The sequence below is a fragment of the Narcine bancroftii genome, chromosome 5 (assembly GCF_036971445.1).
Source record: "Narcine bancroftii isolate sNarBan1 chromosome 5, sNarBan1.hap1, whole genome shotgun sequence".
NCBI lineage: Eukaryota > Metazoa > Chordata > Chondrichthyes > Torpediniformes > Narcinidae > Narcine > Narcine bancroftii.
This window is the reverse complement of record NC_091473.1, coordinates 45,722,447-45,745,608: the sequence shown is the minus strand read 5'-3', so window position 1 is coordinate 45,745,608 and position 23,162 is coordinate 45,722,447. Positions and strand designations below refer to the sequence as shown.

Sequence of the window (23,162 nt, the reverse complement as noted above, 5' to 3'; positions counted from 1 at the left end):
TAATAGTATAGCACAGACTAGATGAGCCGAATGGCCAGTTTCTTTGCTGTAGTGATCTATGGTTCTATGACTCTAAGTTCAAGTTCAAGTTTATTGTCATCTGACTGAACATATATGACTGGGTGAAACAATGTTTCCTCCAGACCTCGGTGCACACACAAAAGCACATACAATACACAGAACATAATCACAATTATCCATAAAAATATAATTTAAAATAAATGTATATAAATATATTGGGATGATTTACTTGGTTACAGGATACTGTTCATTAATCTCACATCCTGTGAGTAGAGGTTATTTCCAAGTCTGGCAGTCCTGATTTTGATTTTAGCAAGATAGAATGATTTTCAGCTGAGGTTTAGCAAGTACTGGCATCCCACAATTACATCTTTATTTTCTTTCCTAAAGCCATGTTTTTTTAAAAAATTCTAATCGCATTAAGCAAACAAACATCAAAAAAGTTTCTTGTTCATTTTCCTGGAAGGGAACTCCATGACCAGAGTTTTCCAGGAACGCTATCATTTCTGTAATATTTACAAAACTCCGCCTGCAGGGGATTTTTTTTTCTCTTCAGTTATTTTCACTGGTCTGTTGCCGTCATTCAAGGGAGCCACTCGTGTTGCAAACGGAGGGGTTGGCTGGGGAGATAGTGACTTCTACTGGAGGGGAGGGGAGGCAAAGTGGGAAGGACACTGAGGCACATTGCAGTGCAGAGCAGAGGGAGCATTATTCTGACCAAATTCTCACTGTACCTCAATAGATGATAACCCATTTCCTGTTGCCTAATTCATAGAATATAATGATAATGGGCTTAATGTCAATTAACACATGGCTAAAATTCTTTCCTGCTGCAGATGAACAGTAAAGGAAAGCTATTTAAAGAAAACAAATTGAATTAATTAAGATAGATAGATAGATAATAAATATTCAAAGTAATCATAAGTGAAAATATAATAATTCTGTTCTTCTTTCTCATCATGTGATCAGTATACTTTACAATTGTTTGTGGGAGCTTGCTGTGCACAAGTCGGTTGAGTGCTTTGGGATGTGGAGATAAATTTGAGGTAGTGGTGCATTCCATGAAATCCTTGCCTTTCTACTGAATGTGAACTTGAAGCTACCTGTTTACTGCTTCCCCGTAATAACATAGCACATAGAAATCTACAGCACAGTACAGGCCCTTTGGCCCAAAGTGTTGTGCTGATGTGTAATAACCTACTCTACCAACTGCCTAGAATTTCCCGACTTAATTTTCATCCCTTATTAGTAATTTAATATTTTTATTTAAAATTTTTTAAAATTAAATGTTGATGCCATCTCTTTCCCTTTTTCCTTTTTCTTTTTCTCTCCCTCTGCCCACTGCTTCTTTTTCTTTCTCTTAAGGTACGGAGGGGTTATTTCTCGGCTTAATCTGCATTTAAAGGATATCATTTTTTTGGTATATTTGTGTATAGATTCATTGAGTCCTTTTTGTGTATGTGTATATATATTTTATTTTCTTAAAAATTAAATAAAATATTAATAAAAAAACAATTACATTTATGAATCATCTTTTGTCACAATTTGATCCAAGATCTTTCACTAGAGGGGTAATCAAGCAACATTTAATAATAAGATGATATACCATATGGATTTTCATAAGATCACAAGATATAGGAGCAGAAGTAGGCCAACTAGCCTATCAAGTCTGCTCTCCTTTTTTAAACATGATCTGATCCATCCAACTATTCAGCCCCACTCTCCTGCTTTCACTCTGTAACCCTTGATGCACTGACTAATCAAATACCCGTTAATCTCTGCCTTAAATACACCCAATGACCCTGCTTCCACAGCTGCCTGTGGCAACAAGTTCCACAGAATCACAATCCTCCGACTAAAGAAAATTTTCCACTTCTCTGTTTTAAGTCAATGCCCTTCTAGTCTGAAATTATAGCTTCTTGCCCTAGAATCCCCTACCATGGGAAAATCCTCACTACATCTACTCTGTCCAGGCTTTTCAGCATTTGAAGTGCCTCTATGAGGTTGCCCCTCAATGTTCTGACAAGACCCGACAATCGTTCTTCATATGTTAACCCATTCATTCCTGGTATCATTCAAGTAAATCTTCTCTGAACCCTCTCCAATGCCAGCACATCTTTTCTCAAATATGATGCCGAAAACTGTACACAGTATTTCAAAAGTACTCCAAGTGGGGTCTCACCAATGCTTTATAGAGTCTCAATGTTACATCCCTGCTCTTAAATATTATTCTTCTAGAACTGAATGCCAACATTTGTCTTCTTAACCACCGACTCAACCTGGATGTCAGCCTTTAGGGTATCCTGGATGATGACTCCCAAATCCCTTTTCACCTTGGATTTTTGAATGTAAATAATAATCTGCCTATCTATTTCTTCTACCAAAGTGCATGACCATACACTTTCCAACATGGTATTTCATCTACCACCTCTTTGCTCATTCTCCTAAACTATCCAAGTTTCTCTGCAGCCTTTCCATATCCTCAATACCACCTCCCCTAGCACCTATTTTGGTGTCATCTACAAATTCAGGCACAAAGCCATCTATTCCATAATCCAAATCATTTATATGCAACCTAAAAATAACCGGCCCCAATGTTGACCCCTGCAGAACATCACTGGTAGCCAATAGCCAACTAGAACAGGATCCCTTTATTCCTACTCTCTGTTTTGTGCTCTAGCCATGCTAGTATCCTACCTGTAATTCCATGGGCTCTTATCTTATTTAGGAGCATCATGTGTGGCAGTAGGCCTTTTGAAAATCCAAATACACAACGCCCACTGTATCTCCCCCATCTATCCTATTTGTGAACTCTTTAAAAAATTGCAATGAGTTTATCAAGGGTGATTTTCCTTTAAGGAAACCATGCTGACTTGAGTCTATCTTTCATGCACCTCCACGTATTCTGTAATCTTATCTTTGACAATTGACTCCAACGGCTTGGTGTGCAGACTCCAACACTTCCTAACCATTGACATCAGGTTAATAGGTCTATAATTTTCTTTCTGCTGTCTTGCTCCCTTCTTAAAAAGTGGAGTGACATTTGCGATCCTCCTGTCTACTGGAACCAGGCCAGACTACATTGATTCCTGGAAGATTATTACCAATGACTCCAAAATCTCTACAGCTATCTCCTTCAGAACCTAAGGGTGCATTCCATCTGGTCCAGGAGACTTATCTACCCTCAGACCATTTAATTTTCCAAGTACCTCTCTCTCATGATCTTGACTGCACTCACTTCTCTTCTGAGAGAGCCATGAGAGTCTGGCAGGTTACCAATGTCTTTCACAGTGAAAACTGATCCAAAGTATTCATTCAGTTCATGTGCCACCTCCTTGTCTCCCATTACAATTTCTCTAGAATCATTTCCCATTGGTCCTGTGCCTACTTTGGTCACTCTGTTACATTATATATTTAAAAAAAACAACTCAACATCTTCTTTGCTATTATTTGCTAACCTCCTTTCATAACTCATCTTTTCTTTCTTAATCACTTTCTCAGCTATATTAAACATGCCCACCAAGATATTGGTCCCCTTTGGGTTCTGGTGTAACCCATGCTTTTTGAATAGGTCGTTCTTTCTCCAAAAGAGACCCCAATGATCCAAAAATCTGAAGTCCTTCCCCCTGCACCAGTTTCTCAGCCACATATTTTATCTGCCTGATTTCGCTATTTTTGCCCTTATTAGCATGTGGTACAAGCAGTAATCCTGAAATTACCACCCTGGAGGTTTTGCTTCTCAGCTTCCTCCCTAATTCACTGAATTCCCTCTTCAAGATTTGGTGCCAACATGTACCAAGACTTCCGGCTGTTCGTTTTCACCCCTCAAAATGTTCTGGACCTAATTTGAGATCCGTATCCTGGCACCAGGAAGGCTACTCGCCATCCAGGTGTCTTTATTGAGCTTACAGAATCTCCTGTCTGTTCTGCTCACAAAGGAATGTCCTACCACTACTGAATACCTCTTTTCCCTTTCCACTCCAGATTTGTGGGCTGTTGGGATGTGGTTTTAAGTTTTGTCAGAGAAGAAACTCTTGATTAAACTAACAGTAAGATCATTTGATGGTAAATTTGACAGCAACAGGTCCTTCACCTCATCAGTTCCTGCTGACCTTTTTGCTCACCTACACTAAACCCATTTGTCTGCATTAGGACTACATTCTTAAATGTTTTACCTATTGTACTTGAATGTCTCATAATCATAGCGACTGTATCTGATCCCCAATCACTCTCTGTGTTAAAAAAAAATTCTCATTGACCCTTTATAAATCTCTCCTCTCACCTCAGAACTATAGTCTCTTGTTTTGGTACTTCTCGCATGGGAAAAGAGATTCGATCTACTCTACCTATGCCTCTCACTATCTGATAGCAGATAATCCCTCAGCCTCCTTTGCTCGATATGAAATAAGCTCAGCTTGTCTGATCTCTCTCCATGAATAGTCCTTCAGTCCAGGCAACATCCTGGTGAATCACTTCAGCCTCTCTCCACTGCAAACACCTCCTTCCTCCAGTATGGCCACCAGAACTTCACTCAATGTGGCAGGAAGCATTGAGGTTTAGAGAGGGAATTCTGGTGCTTACATCCAAGGCTTCAGTAGGCCAGCAGACAGCCATATTCAGAATTGAGTGTGGCTGGAATTGGAAGGGTGCAGTGTCTCGTTGTAGGACTGGAGGAGATGACACATAGAGAAAGAGTGGTGAGTGCATGGAAGGATTTGAAAACAAGGATGGGAACTTCCAATGTGAGCTTAAATTATCCACATGCAGGCCAGTAAGTTGGATGAAAGGGCTGATGGGTTGATAGCTGGCTAGAATATATGAGCAAGGAAGTGATGTTAGATTTATACACAAGCTGCAACTTTTGGAACTTCTGCTTAATAACACCAGGGACTTGAGTTCAGTCCCTGCCACCAGGGCTATCAGTGTAAAGTTTACATGTACTCCTTGTGACTGTGCAAGTTTCCTTTGAGTGCTCCAATTTCTTCCCGTATCTTAAACTGTGCAGGTTGGTAGGTTGATTGGTTTCTGATTGTTGCCCCTGGAGTGCAGGTGAATGGTAGGATCTGGGGGAAGGTCATTGGAATGTGTGGAGAATTTAAAAAAAAGGCATTAGTGCAGGATTAGCAAAAAGAAGTGTTTGGTGGTAAGCATGGATTTGTGGGTCGATGAGCTGGCATCACTCTCAATGACTCCATGACTTCAAAATGCTGGAACGATCCGCCAGAGAAAACTGTGAAAGAGGGCATAATTTTGATGTTGAAAAGACATTGGAACAGATCTGTGGATAGGAAAGGCATAGAAAGACAGGAACCAAATGCAGGTAAATGGAACTAGCCCAGAATGCCAACTTGGTTGTCATGGACAAGTTGGGACGAAGGGCCTGTTCCATGGTGTATGACTCTACGACTGTGACGCACAAGTTAAACCACACCTGAATACGTTTCCGGTTTAAACATTGTGAGAGAGATGCAATTGCTTTGGAGTGGGTGCAGACAGATTGATGCGTTGTTGGTAGGATCGGGGATGAGCAACCAAGAGAAAAGAATAGATAGGTTGGGGTTGTTTTCTCTGGTGCAAGAAAAAGTTATGAATACAAAAGAGAGAAATTTAAACTAAGAAAGAAATGTGAACAGACTGGCTGTGCAATATAGAAAAAAATTAATATATTCAGTAATAAATAATGTGATAAGTAAGAATCCTTAAATGTGTCTCTGATTGAACCTGCTGTTTCGGAGTCCGATGGTGGAGGGGTAGCAGCTATTCCTGAACCTGGTAGTGTGAGTCTTGTAGTACCTATGCCTCTTTCCTAATGGTAGGAGGAAGAACAGAGCATGTGGTGGGTGATCCTTGATGATTCTTGCTGCTCTTTGATGGCAGCATTCCCTGTAGATGTTCTCAGTGGTGGGGAGATTTTTGCCTATGACGTCCACTACCTTTGCAGGGGTTTCTGCTCAGAGGTACTGCTGCTCCTATACCAGCCCATGATGCAGCCGGTCAGCACACTTCCACTACACTTGTGCAAGTGATACTGGGGGACATCATGGGAACAAGGTTAAGTGAAAGAGGTGAGCAGCAAATCAGCTTCAACTCCACCAAACAATACAAAGGCCTGAGAAAATGGACGGAAGGAATTATTTTTGTGCTTGTATTACCTGGGGCTATGCTCGGCTTTTGCTCAGTTATGAAAAATGGAAATAATTATCACCAGAGGGGTCAAACTGTCTGGCAGCTCACTGTCATCAACTTGTCCTTTCAAGCAAAGTCATAGGAGAGTGATATCAGAATCAGAATCAAGTTTATTGTCTTGAACAAGGGTGACAAGTCCGATGCGGGACGCGGTTGCAGCGGTTGCAAGAGAAAATTGGTTGGTTGGGGTTGAGTGTTGGGTTTTTCCTCCTTTGTCTTTTGTCAGTGAGGTGGGCTCTGCGGTCTTCTTCAAAGGAGGTTGCTGCCCGCCGAACTGTGAGGCGCCAAGATGCACGGTTTGAGGCGATATCAGCCCACTGGCGGTGGTCAATGTGGCAGGCACCAAGCGATTTCTTTAGGCAGTCCTTGTACCTCTTCTTTGGTGCACCTCTGTCTCGTTGGCCAGTGGAGAGGCTCGCCATATAACACGATCTTGGGAAGGCGATGGTTCTCCATTCTGGAGATGTGACCTACCCAGCGCAGTTGGATCTTCAGCAGCGTGGATTCGATGCTGTCGGCCTCTGCCATCTCGAATACTTCGATGTTGGTGATGAAGTTGCTCCAATGAATGCTCCCACAAAATTGGTGCGATTGTCAGATCGTAGTTCTTTCACTTGACCATGTCTAACTGTAAAATGTTGAAGGGCTTTGATGAAAGAGTCTGTGTCAAGTGATGATGCCACTTACAGATAAATAGGTGAAAATAAGGCCATAGCACTTCACAACACTCCTTCCACTCTTTACTCCAAAGGGTCCAAAATAATCGACTCCAACATAAGCGAAGGAGGTTCATCAGGAGAGACTCTACCTAGGGGAAAATCTGCCATCTGCGGTTGTTCAGGAGTAGCATGTCTTTCTTTGGCTAGGCTTCGCGGATGAGGATTAATGGAGGAGTAATGTCAGATGCAGGCTCGTTTGTGGCTGACAAGTCCGATGCGGGACAGGCAGACACGGTTGCAGCGGTTGCAAGAGATAATTGGTTGGTTGGGGTTGAGTGTTGGGTTTTTCCTCCTTTGTCTTTTGTCAGTGAGGTGGGCTCTGCGGTCTTCTTCAAAGGAGGTTGCTGCCCGCCGAACTGTGAGGCGCCAAGATGCACGGTTTGAGGCAATATCAGCCCACTGGCGGTGGTCAATGTGGCAGGCACCAAGAGATTTCTTTAGGCAGTCCTTGTACCTCTTCTTTGGTGCACCTCTGTCTCGGTGGCCAGTGGAGAGGCTCGCCATATAACACGATCTTGGGAAGGCGATGGTCCTCCATTCTGGAGACCTGACCTACCTAGCGCAGTTGGATCTTCAGCAGCGTGGATTCGATGCTGTCGGCCTATGCCATCTCGAGTACATTCCAGTAATTCTGCACAAAAAACCTACGCCTGATGTCCCTCCTAAACTTTGTACATATGTCACAAGATCACAAGAAAAAGGAACAGAAGCAGGCCATTTGGCCCATCGAGGTCTGCTCCATGAAACCTCCCTGAGCTAAACTGTGCTTGCATCTAGTTCTAAGTTTGAGCCTTGTCCCCATATCCCTTGATAGTCTGACTAATTAGATACCTATCAATTTCCTCTTTAAATTCCCCCAAAGATCCTTCCTCCATAGCTGCATGTGGCAATGAATTCCACAAATCCACTACCCTCTAGCTAAAGCCTCTGGTGTTTGATAGCAAACACCAGAGGTAGCAATGAGAAGAGAGCATGGCCAGGGTGGTGAGGGTCCTTGAGGATAGACGTTGCTTTCTTGATACACCGCCTCTTGTAGATCTGCTTAATGGAGTGAAGACTAATGACCACTATGGCACTGGCTGAGTTCATAACTCTGTAGTCTTTACACTAAGTTTGAAAGAGTGCAAAGAAAATTTACAAGAATGTTGCCAAAACTTGAGGAGCTGAGTAATGGAGATAGGTTAAACAGTTTATGATTTTCTTCCTTGGAGCATTGGAGAATGGAGGGAGATTTGATAGAGGTACATCAAATTGTGAGAGGTATAGATAGAGTAAATGCAAGCAGACTTTTTCCAGCAAGGTTGGGTGAGATAAGAATGAGAACAAATAGGTTAAGGGTGAAGAATGAAATGTTTAAACAGAATATTCAAGGAAACATTCACTCAGAGGATGGTGAGAGTGTGATATCTGTCTCTGAGGCCAACTTCAGAACACCATTCATGAGAGTGAACCCTCACGAGGTGTTAGGCCCTGACGGCGTACCAGGCAGGGGTACTGAAAATCTGTGCCAACTAACCAGCCGGAGTGTTCCCGGACATTTTCAACCTGTCATTACTGCAGTCAAAGATTCCCACCTGCTTCAAAAGGGCATCAAGAAGATCACAGTGGGCTGCCTCAATGACTACTGCCCAGAGGCACTGACTTCCACTGTGATGAAATGCTTTGAGATGTTGGTCGAGGCCAGAATTAAAACATACCTAAGTAGAGGCCTGGACCCACTGCAATTTGCCTATTGTCACAATCGCTCCTCAGCAGACGCAGTATCGCTGGCTCGTCATTCAGCTCTGGATCACCTCAAAAACAGCAATTATACATACTCAGCTCTTCATAGGCTACAGCTCAGGTGTACTCTGAGAGCATTTTGGCTGGTTGCATCACTGCCTGGTACAGAGGTGCCAACGCTCAGGACAAGAAAATAGTCCAGGGGGTGATTAACTCGGCCTGCAACGTCACAGACACCAGACTTCACTCATCGAGGACATCTACAAGAGGTGGTGTCTTAAGAAAGTAACCTCTATGCTCAAGGACCCCCACCATCCAGGCCATGCCCTCTTCACTCGAAGAAAAAGTACATGAGCCTAAAGACAAGCACTCAGTGGCACAAGGACAGCTTCTTCCCCTCTGCCATCAGATTCCTGTATAATCAATGAACCAAATACATTGCCTTACTTTGAGTTTTCATGAACTATTTTTATTTACTGCTATAAGGTGGTTTAGATGAATGTTTGCACTGCCACAAAACAATGAATTTTGTTCATGACAACAAATTCTGATTCTGAATGAGCTGCCAGTAGTGGTGGTGGATGTGGGTTTGAGTTCAACATTTAAGAGAAGATTGGAATGGTATATGAATGGGAGGGGTATAGGGGGTTATGGTCTGGGTGCAAGACGATGGGAGTAGGCGGGAATATAGTTCAGCCCAGTCTAGATGGGCCAAAGGGCCCTTTTCTGTGCTGTAGTGTTCTAAGGTTCCATGGAAGGGCATGAAAGCTAGCCTCTTTAAGGTTCAAAAGCTTTTGTTTTCAACTCCACAGGCAAAATATAATTCTACTTTCTCATCATGCAGTCTGCCAAACAATAAACTTGATGCCACAAATTCTGTATCATCACACATGCAATGGTGGTTTATGAAACAAAACATCTAAAATAATCAGCTCATCCTCAGTTGCACAAAGAACAGGCTGGTGAAACCTGATTGGAGGGGACGCTTGCTGATAGAAAATTCTGAGGAACCCGAGCTGTTGACGAACCCATTTTTCTGCGAATTAGAGATACAAAACATCAGGACAGTTTCCATGTAAACCAGACAGACAGGCAGTCCTTCTAGCCAATGAGAAGCTCTGGCTTTGGCTTCCCTGTTAGCTGTTAAGTTTTTACACCTGACAAACAAGCAATGATCTATCTGCCTTGTGATCATTTGATGACTCTTTCAATCCTTAATTTTATAATCATTGTGGTGACAAGTGGAGGCAAAGTTCCAGTCATCTGTGCTTTCACAGTTTAAATATGTCTTAGACTTATTTATCACCATTAAAGGATAACTTCTACAAGTTTTAAACACCAACATTTCATTCATAGAATGGCTAAAAGTTGTTCTCATGCATGCTTTAAATTACTTTAATAATGATTAATATTAATATATTTTCCTTCCAATGAATGAAGGGCACAGGCTGGTTAGAAAGGAGGAGAGACGAGAGAAAAGAATTTTACACTTTTTGGCAATCCCACCTCCATCCAGTTCCACTGTTCCAGAGAACAAACCATTTAAGAGAATAAATTGGCTTAAATGCACATAGTCCTTTGATCAAGGTAGGGCAATCAGTAACCAGAGGACATAGATTTAGAGTGAGGGGCAGGGGTGGGGGTGGGGAGATTCAACAGGAATCTGAGGATCAATTTTTTTTACACTGAGGGTCAACTTTTTTTTACACAGAAGATGGTGGGTTTATGGAGGAGCTGTCAGAGGAGGTAGATGAAGCAGTTACTATTGCAATGTTTAAGAAAAAAACTGGATAGGATAGTTTTAGAGGGATATGGGCCAAATGCAGGCAGGTGGAACTCGTGTAGTTGGGACATTTTGGTTGGCACGTTCAGGGGCCCTGGGAGGACAGCATCTATTGGAGGAACCAGCCTCCTGGTGGGGGAGAGTCCATCAGGATGATCAATGTCCAGGGGAGGGGAGGGTCTATTGGAGGAACCAGGGTCCTGGGGAAGGGGTAGGGAAGGGGTAGGGTATCAGGGGGACAGGGTCCTGAGGAAGGGGGAGGATCTATTAGGGGGAATGAGGATCCTGGGGGAGAGGAGAGGTGGTAGCAGTTACAAAGAGCAAGAGGAACAGCTTTGATGGGAAGAGTGAAAAGGAAGAGTTCGAGGACAGGAGAGAGGGGACCAGAGTGGGATAGATCCAGGCCCATGAATAGAGTGACATGGAGAGAGAGAACCAGACTGGAGTGACAGGGATAATGGGGACTGGACCGGGACAGTTACCAGACTGGAGCGACTGGGAGAATGGGGACCGGACCAGATTGGGGCCTGGTGTCAAGGAGCCTGTGTCAAGCTGAAATAAATGGGAATGAAAAAGAACATGCTTTTTCAGTTTGAGTTAAAGTGGGTGTTGATGGCATGGTCTGGATATTAATTAATTCGGCAAGAAAATTTAAGCTTTGGGATGAAGATATGGAACTGATCATGTCTGATGTACCAGATGCAGTGTGGAGTTCCATAGAATGAGGGAACAACAGAACATTACAGCACAGAAACGGGCCCTTCGTTCCATCTAGTCTGTGGCAAACTATTATTCTGCCTCGTCCCACTGATCTGCACCTGGACAAATCCCTCCATACCCTCCCATCCATGTACCTGTCCAAATTATTTTAAATGTTAAAATTGAGCTTCAATACTTCGACTGACAGCTCGTTCCACACCCCCACTACTCCCTATGTGAAGAAGTCTGTCCTCATGTTCCCCTTAAACATTTCCTCTTTCACCCTTAACCCATGTCCTCTGATTTGTATCTCATCTACTCTCAGTGGAAAAAGTTTGCTGGCATGCACTTTGTCTATTCCCCCCATATTTTTGTCTTCCTCCATCAAATCTCCCCTCATTCTTCTGTAGTCCAGGGAATAAAGTTCTAACCTGCTCAACCTTCCCTGTAACTCAGATCCTCATGTCTCCTTGTAAATATTCTCTGTTCTCTTTCAATCCTATTGATATCTTTCCTGTAGTGAGATGAAGAAAGCTGCACACAATATTCCGAATGTGTCCTCACCAATGTCACATACAACTTTACCTTATCATCCCAACTCCTTATATGCACATACAGGTTAGAAATTCTGAGGAAAGAGAGAAACGACCAATGTGGCAGGGATGGCAATGGAGGGTAGAAGATGGATATGGGAATGGACAAAGAGCAGTAAGACCAGGAGAATTGAATGGAGAGAGGGAGAGGTGTGAAAGATGGAGGTCAGTGTGGACTGAAGTGTTGAAACCTTTTCCACTTCAGCTGATTTATCACTAATGATACAAGCTTATAGCTAATTATAACCTTAAGAATGACAGCTTTCTATGTCACCACACCCAAAATAGTTGCAGTACTCAGTTATTTTTAAAAGGATATTTAAAAAATTACAATGCAGTAATATACTACAACAGTAACATAGCGTACGCTATTGCCCGGATGGGGACGCTGCCGCCTACCCTCTGCCCGGACCGGGGCCGGGGCTGCCGCTGCTTTCCCTGTGCCCGGACTGGGGCCGCCGATTCCTTCTTTCTGCCCGGACCGGGGCTTCCGCCTGCTTCGCTCTACCGAGGCCGGGGCCACCGCCTCCCCCTTGCTTTTGCCCGGACCAGGGTCTCCGCCTACCTCACTCTGCCGAGGCTGGGGCCACCGCCTCCCCCTTGTTTTTGCCCGGATCGGGGCCGCCGCTGCCTACCTTCTGCACGGACTGGGGCCGGGGCCGCCGCCGCCTTTCCTGTGCCCGGACCGGGGCCACCGCCTTCCCTGTGCCCGGACCAGGGCCGCCGCCTCCTTCTTTCTGCCCGGACCGGGGCCACCACCTGCTTCACTCTGCCGAAGCCGGGGCCACCGCCTCCCCCTCGCTTATGCCCGGACTGGGGCCTCCATCTGCCTCACTCTACCGAGGCCGTGGCTGCCGCCTCCCCCTCGCGTTTTACATTTTACACAGCAGTAAGAAAGGGTGTGACTCGGTCAATCCCGTCAGAATCCAACCGGGTCCCTGACCTACTTCAGAGGTAGTTAGAGAACCCAATTAAACTTACCTAGGCCATGTCCACAGGTGATTTGCGACCAGGTATGGTCCGACCTAGGAGGGAGGACCTAGGAGGGGAGGCAGGCCCCTCCAGCCCGGGTAAGAAACCTGCATAGGAGAAGGCCACTGATATAAAACCTACGACCCAAGGACCTTGCTGCCACATCCCAGCTTGCTTGGCCACAGCACACGAACCATGGGTGTAAAGGGTGGGGCCAGTACTACGCACACTGCACTCCGCCTAAAAGCTCCTTTGCGCAGGCCCGAGGACAGGTCCATGTCCTCCCCCTCCACGTCCTCCCCCTCAAAAGATGCTCACAAACTCAAGCTAGCATGCTGGAACATCAGAACCATACTAGACAAGGCTGACAGCCACACACCTGAACGTTGGTCTGCCCTCATTGCACATGAACTCCTCAGACTTGATATCGACATAGCCGCTCTCAGTGAAGTCCGCCTTGCAGATGTAGGCAGCCTCCAAGAATGCGGCGCGGGCTACACACTCTACTGGTCTGGAAAGCCTATGGTTGAACGACGCCTATCTGGTGTAGGCTTCATGGTCAAGAACTCCATTGCCTCCAAGCTCGAAAACCTCCTGACAGGCCACACGGACCGGATCATGTCGATGCGACTCCCCCTTCAAAACAAGTGTCGCATCACCCTCATCAGTGTCTATGCTCCAACCCTCCAGGTGGAACCAGCAGAAAAGGACAAGTTCTACACTGATCTGCTCAACCTCATTCAACGCACCCCTACAGCCGACAAGGTTGTCATCCTTGGCGACTTCAACGCTCGTGTCGGCAAAGATTCAGAAACCTGACCAGGAATCCTGGGCAAGCATGGTGTCAGCAAGTGCAACGACAATGGGCGCCTCCTGTTGGAGCTCTGCACAGAACAGCGGCTTGTCATTACAAACACCCTTTTTCAGCAGAGGGACAGCCTTATGACTACCTGGATGCATCCCCGATCCAAACACTGGCATCTCCTGGACTACGTCCTGGTGCGAGAAAGAGACAAACGAGATGTGCTCCACACCAGGGTCATGCCCAGGGCGGAATGCCACACTGACCACCGGCTGGTTCGCTGCAAGCTCAACCTTCACTTCAAGCCAAAGTCCAGGAACAGTAAAGCCCCCAGAAAGAGGTTCAATGTTGGAAACTTGCTGTCAGACGAAGTGAGAGGAAACTTCCAGGCAAACCTCAAAGCAAAGCTCGAGGATGCAATCTGCCTCATGGACTCGTCCCCTGAAACCCTCTGGGATCAGCTGAAGACTGCCATACTGCAATCCACTGAAGAGGTATTGGGCTTCTCCTCCAGGAAAAACAAAGGACTGGTTCGACGAAAACAACCAGGAAATCCAGGAGCTGCTGGCAAAGAAGCGAGCTGCCCACCAGGCTCACCTTGCAAAGCTGTCCTGGCCAGAGAAAAAATGAGCCTTCCGTCGCGCATGCAGCCATCTTCAGCGCAAACTCCGGGAGATCCAAAATGAGTGGTAGACTAGCCTCACCAAACGAACCCAGCTCAGCGCGGACATTGGCGACTTCAGGGGTTTTTATGAGGCTCTAAAGGCTGTGTACGGCCTCTCACTCCAAGTCCAAAGCCCACTGCGCAGCTCAGACGGCAAAGTCCTCCTCAGCGACAAGATCTCCATCCTCAACCGATGGTCAGAACACTTCCAATCTCTTTTCAGTGCCAACCGCTCAGTCCAAGAATCCGCCCTGCTCCAGCTCCCTCAACAGCCCTTAAGGCTAGAGTTGGAGACATATAAGGCAATTGAACAACTGAAAAGTGGCAAAGTAGCATGTATGGATGGAATCCCCCCCAGAGATCTGGAAGGCTGGCGGCAAAACTCTGCATGCCAAACTGCATGAGTTTTTCAAGCTCTGCTGGGACCAAGGAAAGCTGCCTCAGGACCTTTGTGATGCCATCATCATCACCCTGTACAAAAACAAAGGCGAGAAATCAGACTGCTCAAACTACAGGGGAATCACGCTGCTCTCCATTGCAAGCAAAATCTTCGCTAGGATTCTCCTAAATAGAATAATACCTAGTGTCGCCGAAAATGTTCTCCCAGAATCACAGTGCGGCTTTCGCGCAAACAGAGGAACTACTGAAATGGTCTTTGCCCTCAGACAGCTCCAAGAAAAGTGCAGAGAACAAAACAAAGGACTTTACATCACCTTTGTTGACCTCACCAAAGCTTTCGATACCATGAGTAGGAAAGGGCTTTGGCAAATACTAGAACGCCTTGGATGCCCCCCAAAGTTCCTCAACATGGTTATCCAACTGCACGAAAACCAACAAGGTCGGGTCAGATACAGCAATGAGCTCTCTGAACCCTTCTCCATTAACAATGGCGTGAAGCAAGGCTGCGTTCTCGCACCAACCCTCTTTTCAATCTTCTTCAGCATGATGCTGAAACAAACCATGAAAGACCTTAACAAGGAAGACGCTGTTTACATCCGGTACTGCACGGATGGCAGTCTCTTCAATCTGAGGCGCCTGCAAGCTCACACCAAGACACAAGAGCAACTTGTCCGTGAACTACTTTTTGCAGACGATGCCGCTTTAGTTGCCCATTCAGAGCCAGCTCTTCAGCGCTTGACGTCCTGTTTTGCGGAAACTGCCAAAATGTTTGGCCTGGAAGTCAGCCTGAAGAAAACTGAGGCCCTCCATCAGCCAGCTCCCCACCATGACTACCAGCCCCACCACATCTCCATCGGGCACACAAAACTCAAAACGGTCAACCAGTTTACCTATCTCGGCTGCACCATTTCATCGGATGCAAGGATCGACAACGAGATAGACAACAGACTCGCCAAGGCAAATAGCACCTTTGGAAGACTACACAAAAGAGTCTGGAAAAACAACCAACTGAAAAACCTCACAAAGATTAGTGTATACAGAGCCGTTGTCATACCCACACTCCTGTTCGGCTCCGAATCATGGGTCCTCTACCAGCATCACCTATGGCTCCTAGAAGGCTTCCACCAGTGTTGTCTCCGCTCCATCCTCAACATTCATTGGAGCGACTTCATCTCCAACATCGAAGTACTTGAGATGGCAGAGGCCGACAGCATCGAATCCACGCTGCTGATGATCAAACTGCGCTGGGTAGGTCACGTCTCCAGAATGGAGGACCATCGCCTTCCCAAGATCGTGTTATATGGCAAACTCTCCACTGGCCACCGAGACAGAGGTGCACCAAAGAAGAGGTACAAGGACTGCCTAAAGAAAGCTCTTGGTGCCTGCCACATTGACAACCGCCAGTGGGCTGATATCACCTCAAACCGTGCATCTTGACACCTCAAAGTTCGGCGGGCAGCAACCTCCTTTGAAGAAGACCGCAGAGCCCACCTCACTGTCAAAAGACAAAGGAGGAAAAACCTAACACCTAACCCCAACCAACCAATTTTCCCTTGCAACCGCTGCAATTGTGTCTACCTGTCCCGCATCGGACTTGTCAGCCACAAACGAGCCTGCAGCTGACGTGGACATTACCCCTCCATAAATCTTCGTCCGCGAAGCCAAGCCAAAGAACATAGCGTAAGAACACAAAAACATCTCAGGTGGGGGTGGATTTCTGCAGTCTTTCCTTCAACTCTCACTGTTGCCTCCATGAGGCATTCGAGATGGGATGGTGGCTGAGGAAGAGGGACAGAAGAATTAGAGATGGATGAGAGAAAATGATGGGACATGTTCCGGTAAAGCTGAACTTGGTTGGCATTAGATTGGCTGCTCAACACAGACCCTGAACATGGAACTCAAGCTATAGGACAGCACAGGAACAGACCCTTCAGCCTAAATGTCTGTGTTGAACATGCACTAAACTAAAACCGATGGTAAAGGAGAAGCTGGCATGAATGCCGTCTGGTTAGAGACCGCACAGATGGAATGTTGGTGTTTTTCCTCTAATTTGTGGGTAGCCTTCGTTTGGCAGTGCACAAGTCCATGATTTTATTCTTTGCTCATACCTTGGTGATGGGCTCAGGCCTGAAATGTCAGTTTCCCTTTACTTCCTATAGATGCTGCATGACTTCCTGAGTTTCTACAGCACATTTGTAATTTAAACTAAAACACTGCTGCGTGCACGTGATACATATTTCATGCATATTCATATCAGAATCTGATTCAGAATTGCTACATGTGCATGACTGCTCCCAAAGGGGCCAGCTCGAGTCTTTATTTGGGCCAGTGATTGACAGCCAGCAGGTGGAGCAGCCTCCCAGTTTGCCAACCTCCAGGTATAGTGGTTGCCCCTGCAGTAGGCTGGTAGTCGTGCGGCAGTGTAGTGGTTGTATCTCTACAGTTACACCACTGTCTGGTATGGAGGTGTCAACTCGCAGGACAAGAATAAACTCCAGAGGGTCGTTAACTCACCTGTGACATCACAGGCACCACCTCATGTAGAGGTCCAACAAGGACCTCTACATGAGGCGGTGTCTTAAAAAAGCAGCCTCTCTCCTCAAAGACTCCTACCACCCAGGCCATGCCCTCTTCACCCTGCTATCCTCGAGAAAAAGGTGCAGGAGCCTAAAGACTCGCACTCAACGATACAAGGACAGCTTCTTCCCCACTGCCATCAGATTCCTGAGTAATCAATGAACCAAAGACAGTGTCTTACTTTTCATCCACTATTCTTGCTATTATTATTTATTTTTTATAGTAATATGTTAAGATGGCTATAATACATATTTTTGCACCATGATATTGCAGCAAAACACCGAGTTTCATGACCTGTACATGACAATAAATCCCGATTCTTATTCTGATTCATAAGTTTAAAACATTCTCTTGGGTTTCACCTCAGCCTTCTGATACACCAGAAAAAAACAACCCAAGTTTATCCATCCACTCCCCATATCTCACACTCTTGAATCCAGACAGAATCCTGGTAAATCCCTTCTATATCCTTTCCAAAACCTCCACATTTTCCTGTAATGAGTTGACCATAACTGCATGCAACAATAACTGAGTGATATGGAACATAAATCATTTAACAGCCGAATAGTTTTACTGCCAAGTGAATTTTAACCCTAAGATCACTCAAAAAAAATTAGCTAGAAAGCTATCATTTCTCTTCCTTGAAATTGCTTAGTGAATGTTGAAATTATTTAATGGAACTATTTGAATGGATGTCAACCATGATTCAACCAAAATGTAATATTATGTTATTTCCTTTTCAAGTACATTCCTGACTTTGACAAATTTGACAATGTGAAGTGCCAATTGTGGATTCCCTTTTGTGCCAGAATCTTTAGACGTTTTGGCATTGGTTTCCAAGTCAAATTTACATGTCATATAGTCAATAAGTCACTTGGTACTTCAAGTTTCCTGAACAAGGGGAGCAGGCTTTCCCTGACTCCTGGCCCAGAATACCCAGCTGGCATACGTTAAAATAATCCACACTGATCATCTGTTTATTGCTGTTGAGCACAGAATGGAGAAGAGAGAGATGCTGGATTCTGGAGGGAAAGAAAAATTGCTGGATGAACTCAGCAGGCCAGGTATTGTTGGTGGAGACAGAGGAATGGTCAAGACTCTGCACCTGTTTTTATTTTGGTTTTGTATACTGATTCTCTAGTGAAGGACTGAGGGTGTCATGCACTTTCTTTTGATGCAAAACCTGTTCAAGATTTTGAAGCATGATGTAAAACCTTGGAAGGATGTTGATGTACCATCAGTAATCACAAAAGACTTGAGTTGTGAAACTATCAGGCTTTTATTAACTAAAGACTAGAACAACCATCAACCTCACTGACTGATCAAAGCAAAGAGAAAGGGGAGCAGGCAAGAGGCTATGCGTAGGATTGTTCTCGGGAGGTGTGTCCAGTCAGTAACGGCCAATTATGGCATAAGATTGGTTTACCACATTCACCCCTCCTTTTTAAAAAGAGTCATGCAGGGTGAGAAAAAAAAGAGAGGGTGAAACAACTATACATATATACATTTTACAGGTTGAGTCTATCAGGGGGTCTCCTCTGCTGCAGTGAGAGACGTGGCAATGGTTGGGTCGTTGTGTTAATGTCCTGAGCATCATGTGAGGTTGGCCTGTTAAGTTTGTCGAGGGGTGGGGACAGGTGGGGTAGTGGGGGAGTGTGAAGCTAGTACATCGTTGGCGACAACAGTGGCCAGGGGTAGGGGGTAGTCAGCTGCAGGTTCCAGAACCCCTAAGGTTGAAGTGGGGGGGGGGGGAGATGTCTGTTGAAAGTCATTGGTGTTCAAGGAAGCCCCCAATGGAGCAAGGTCCCAGATTGAGACCGCGTCTTTGAGCCCGTCAGGGAAGGCAACATAGGTATACTGAGGGTTTGCGTGAAGAATGCAGACCATTTCCACCGGCGGGTCAGTGTTAGATTGCCTGACGTGCTTCTGGAGCAGGCCTGGCCCTGGAGAGGTAAGCCAGGTGGGCAGCATAGTCCCTGATGTAGATTTCCTAGGGAAAGTAAACATCTGTTCATGAGGAGTGTTGTTGGTGGCTGTACATAAGAGTGACTGGACGGAATGGAGTGCATCTGAGAGGACTTCCTGCCATTAGGAGACAGGGAGAATCCATGATCTCAGTGCCAAGAGAATGGTCTTCCATACTGTGGCATTCTCCCTTTCCACTTGCTCATTACCCCTGGATTGTAGTCGGTGGTCCTGTTTGTGGCAATGCCCGTGGTCAGCAAGTACTGCCACAGCTCATCACTCATGAAAGATGACCTTCAGTCACTGTGGATGAAGCCAGGGTACTCAAAGAATGTGAAGATATTCCAGAGGGCCTTGATAACTGTGGCTGTGGTTATGTTGGGCAAGGTATAGCAAAGGGGAAATGGGAGTGTTCATCGATGATGGTAAGGAAATAGACATTCCGGTTGGAGGAGGGGAGGGGTCTCTTGAAATCGATAATGAGGCGCTCCAAGGGGCAGGTAGCCTTGATCAGATGCATTTTGTCCAGCCAGTAGAATTGGGGTTTGCATTTCACACAGACCTTACAGTTTTTAGTCATAGTCTGGACTTCCTCAACGAAGTATGGTAGATTCCAAGATTTGACAAAATGGAAAAACCTAATAATTCTGGGTGGCAAAGGTCACTGCGGAGAGACTGCAGTCTGTCCATTTGAACACTAGCGCAGGTTCCTCGAGAAAGAATGTCCAGGGCTTGTTAAATTTGTCGGGCCAGTAGAGAATGTCATAGTTGTAAGTGCATAGTTTGATTCTCCACCTAAGAATCTTCTCATTCTTGATTTTTCCCCTTTGCTTATTATTAAACATGAATGGTACCAATCGGTGATGTGATGAAGGGGAACCATGAGGTAGTGCCTCCAGGGGTATACAGCCTCATTGGAGGGTGCATGAGTAAAAGGCGACAGACAGGTCTGCCCGCTTGATTGAGTGAGGCAGCCAGGGCAAAATCAGACACATTGCTCTCCACGTGAAAGGTGTGGAATTGTCTATGGCATGCATGGTTGCCTTGGTGATGTATCCTTTAATATCGTTGAATACAGCTTGGGCTTCTGCTGGTAGGAGAAATGTGATGGCTTTGACCAATGGGTGATCTTGTCCGCAAAGTTGGGGACCCACTGAGAAAAGTATGAGAAGAACCCAATGCATCTCTTCAGAGGGTATGTGGGAGGGGTAGCTCCATCAGTCCAGGTCAGGGCCAATAATGCTGTTCTCAACCACGCAGCCAAGTCTGGCTAGTCATGCTGACTGGAACACACACTTATCCTCATTATATGTGAGGTTCTGTCTGGAGGAACTTGTGAAGGTTTACATCATGATCCTGCAGGTTGTGGTCACAGATAGTAACATTATTGAGATATGGGAAGGTGGTTTGTAGATTATAGTGGTCCACCATATGGTCCATCTCCTGCTGGAAGACAGAGTTTGTGATGCACAAAGGGACCCAGAGGAAGTGGTAGAGGTGGCCATCTGCCTCGGATGCACTGGTGGTCCTCTGGCAGATCAGGAGGGATTAAGTGCAGGGAAGATATAAAAGGTGAATTCTTCACACAGAAAGTGGTGGGTGCAGGGAATAATGAGCTGCTGGTAGAGGCAGGTACAATAGGATCTTTTAAGAGTTGATTAGGTGCATGGAACTGAGAAAAATGGAGGGTTATGTAGCAGAGAAATTCTAGGCAGTTGTCAATGTAGTTTTTAGGTCACCAAAAGGCCTGAACTGTGCTGTAGATTTCTATGTTCTATGTTCTATGGGTTCTAATTGGGGGATGGGCAATAAATGCTTGTTTTGACAGTGGCACCTACTTCTACTTAGCCCCGTGATGAATGAAATAAAAAATACAAATTAGTCAATTTGGTAGTGAGTTCAATCTTACTTAAGGTGGGCTTAAAGTCTTCCTTTGTAATATAAAGTCATTCAGAAAGGAATGGCTGAGACTCAGTTGTACTCACATGGTTGAAACATCATTCTAGATGACATTTCCCTGCCGAAAAGAAGGGATGTCATTCTACCAGAGATCTGGGGACTCCTAGTAATTCCAGCATTTATTGCCCATCTCCCATTGACTTTAAGACATTGGTGGTGAGTCACTGGTGCTTTCAAACTGCTGTGTAAAATGGGGTTAACTGGGCAATTTGCCCAGTTAGCGACCCACTCACAAGGCAGCTTGAAAGGGTCCTTCTCAGTCAGTGGGCTCCAAAATCAACTGGGTCCCTGCCCTACCTCGGAGGTAGTCAGGGAACCCAGTTAAACTTACCCAGGACACATCCACCAGCAGCTTGAACAGGAAAATGGCTGACCTGGTTACTCTTGTGACATCAGTGCTTACACATTGGTGTCACAGGGAAACCCCAGCTAAAGTGTCTGTGGTGATTGGGGAGAGAGAGGGGTTGCTGCCAGGGCGTGGGGTGGAGAAGTGGGGAGTGTGAGAGGTTGCTGCCACGAGGAGGAGAGACAAGGACCACAATTGTGGGGAGTTGCTGCCATGGGGGGGAGAGGTCAATATTGTGTGGGGGGTGCCACAATCAGCGGGAGAGAGGTCACTGTTGTGGGGGAGAGAGAAGAGGGGTTGCTGCCACAGGGGAGAGGAGAGGGGTCGCTGCTGCGGGGAGGAGAGGGGTTGCTGCTGCGGGGGGGGAAGAGAAAAGGGGTCGACTGCCATGGGGGTAGAGGAGTCGGCTGCTGCGGGGGCAGAGGGATTGGCTGCCGCGGGTTGGGGGGGAGCGTGATTGACGGTGGGGAGGAGACTGACAGCTGGTGGGGAGGACGGGGGAGACTAGTTTGCGTGACGTGTCACCTACCGTGTCATCGTGGGGGTGGAATCCCCCTTAAATCGCCGGGTTGGCGATTTACTGGGGATATCCCCTCTCAGCTTAAAAGGTGCTGGAAGCACATTTTCCCCACTAATCGCACCTGGGTCCCAAGAGGGCTACCCAGGTGCTGCAGCTTAAAAGCACCTACTGTTTCCAACCACGGTGATCAAATTGTTTGCACTTGCCATTCGGACACTGTCTGAATTATTTGCTCAAACTGTTTTTTACAAAAATAAATGAGTCACAATGAAATAATAAACCAAAGGAAGAATTTTCACATCCTTAGTGCCATATTCATACGTTCCATGACTGGACATTGTTACATTCATTCTCTAATTTACTATGTGGCACCATTGCCACTCCTTTCGGCCCTTTCTGTCTGCTGTTTGAGGGGATTCCACTCTGTTCTTAGCCCCTCAAGCTTGGTAGTGGAAGGACTCTCATCTGTGGTCCTTCCCCACAATGTGTTCACATTGGCTATGCCAAGCTTCAGTGCATTTCTCAGCACATACTCTTGCAGCCTGTAATGTGCCAGTCAGCATCATTCCCTCACCGATATCTCTGTGTGCCAAAACCTTTCACCAACCACCTTCGCAAGGGCAGTAAATGCTGGCACCTCGATAAATACATACAATACTGAACAACAATGTCTTTTGGAATATGCTAAACTATGTAACATATTTCAAAATATACGGTCAGACATTTGTAGAGTCATAGAGTCATACAGTGTGGAAACAGGCTCTTCAGCCCAACTTGCCCATTCCAATTAAATGTCCCACACACACTAATCCCACCTGCCTCCTTTGGCCCATATCCATTTAAACACATATGATCCAATTTTTTTCTTCAACCTTGCAATAGTATCTGTTTCAACCACCTCAATTTAGGCCAGAGATGGCCAGAATGGCCTGTGTGTGGAGGGTTGTGAATCGTTAGAAGACAATGGATACTTGGTATTTCCACTTGAGATACAGTTATCTGCCGTAGACTCAAAGGAAAGACACAAATCACTGTTCTGTTTCTCCACCATGACTATAGCCATTGAGATCCACAGGGTGAAGTTGAAGAGAGAATGTTTGCAACCTTGCTGTCTTGTATGATTAATGACCATAGATTAATCTAAAAAAATGGTGAAGAAAATTCTGAAAGAGTGAAAAGACTCGCAAAGGCATACTTGTCAGATGTAAAGAAGTAGTCAAGTAGTCTGATTCATT

The 23,162-nt window shown here is 45.7% G+C and overlaps 1 long non-coding RNA gene across 1 annotated transcript in view; it reads right to left on the bottom strand.

Annotated features, from left to right (window-relative positions):
- Positions 1-21,446, bottom strand: part of LOC138762670 (uncharacterized) — a 31,525-nt gene extending 10,079 nt beyond the window's left edge. The window contains exon 1 of the long non-coding RNA XR_011357037.1: positions 21,393-21,446. This is a non-coding gene — a long non-coding RNA (uncharacterized lncRNA). The remainder of the gene's footprint in view (positions 1-21,392) is intronic.
- Between the last annotated feature and the right edge of the window lie 1,716 nt (positions 21,447-23,162).